The following is a 1,805-nucleotide window of genomic DNA, read 5'->3' as shown; positions in this document are numbered from 1 at the left end:
TTTACAATTATATATAATTATATAGAATTATTAGAGAAACAATGTATCGGGTGTATAAATAACACAGAATAAATAAATAAAATTGCCAAATGGTTATTTATCTTTTGTCCAATTTATTGTTAGAGAAGTTGAAAATTACGATTGATTTGTCCTCAAAATGTTTATTAAATTACCAGAAAATTGTTGCCACTAGAGGCTTAAAATAATAAATTTTCGTGTTTGTCTTTTGTAAGAATTGCTTGTAATTAGATAGAATCATTTTCTTTAACAAATAAATAATAGACAATGTTAATAAAGTTTGTTGTAAAACAATTAATGTTCTCTATTTGCAATTACTATAACTTTTTTGTTGGTAACTTATAGTTTAATTTAAGAAAAAATTAAAAATTACCATCTCTTTCATATTGTATCCTAGTAACAATACCTTAATTTTCAATAATAAAATTACTCAGATTTCATATTCACGCAGCTAGAATTTAAAATAATTTCCCATGAATAAGAAAATTAAATATGACATATTAAAATGAATCATATTCATGTTTAAGCATGGATAACTTAAGCTTTTGCCATGCTAAATTTCACATACACACAAATATGTTTTCCAATACTCAACCTTGATCCAGTATCAACAAACTGGATAAGAAGGAATTTAGTACCGTCTAGATATTAGACCTTGTGCTATATTAAGTATTGTGTTATATGAACTTTTTATAGAGCTGACATAAACTGGGTTCAGCATGTTTCTCACAACTCAGCCCCACTATCTATGAAAAAATCATCATAAATTTTGCAGTGTTCTATGCATTATATCCAGAGCTGACACTAGAGTGTATGCTGTCTGGGTCAAGATATGCATTTGATGCCCCTTATTCCTTACATAAAGTAAAAAAAATTTTGTTTTTAAATACCATAACTTGCTCCATTAATCAATATTCAACTTGCACATGTAATATAAATATAAATAAAAAAAATATTTAAAAAAGTAATATGCCTAAAAATTTTGTATAAATTATGAAAATTTGCTGTCCTTGCCATTTGCCCCTGGCAATGCCCAGTTGCCCCTATGTTAGCACTAGCTTACATATCTGTAAACATATGATACTATCTATTAGATAGTATCATATGTTTACAGTAAATTCAATTGCAGAATATATACTGTAGTTAAAAAATAATAAACTAAAAAACCTAAAAAATAAGACTGTCAAGTGCTCTTGCACAAGTTTTCCAGTACCAATAATTTACAAAATTAGTGTGTGTGTAACATCATATGTTATGAGATTTTATTAAAAAATAATTTATAATATTCGTTATTATAAAAATGCTATTGGCTTATTTTTGGGGTAGGAGTAAGTGTTTAAAGAAATTGTAAATGCTAATAACAAGTAAATCCTTAATTACATCTGATCCCATTGGAGATATGATGCATGACTCCCCCTCTATCTCCCCACCCCTTGACCTTTAACTCCTAAAATTTAATAGCATCAATATGCCATAAATAGAAATAACCCTGCCGAGTTTCAATGTTATGTAAGGGCATTTCTACATTTTTTGGGCTCCTGGAGTGTTAAAGTGTTAAACTCAAAAAGTCCAGGGGAGTTAAGATTTTGGCTTATCACCATACTTTCTCTATGTTATATTCTATAATAGCCAAGATTCTTTTTATGTAAGAATTGAATAGCTGATCTATTAATTAATGGATAACAACTAAAATACAAATCCTTTCATAATTATTTTCCAATAAATACAAGAAGGAACGTTTGACAGGAAAAATGTTTAGTTATATATACTTAAAAATAATAATCTTT

This window comes from Centruroides sculpturatus, unplaced genomic scaffold (genome assembly GCF_000671375.1).
Source record: "Centruroides sculpturatus isolate CEXI.00-Female unplaced genomic scaffold, Cexi_2.0 scaffold10, whole genome shotgun sequence".
Taxonomy (NCBI): domain Eukaryota; kingdom Metazoa; phylum Arthropoda; class Arachnida; order Scorpiones; family Buthidae; genus Centruroides; species Centruroides sculpturatus.
Note: the sequence above shows the minus strand (reverse complement) of the source record.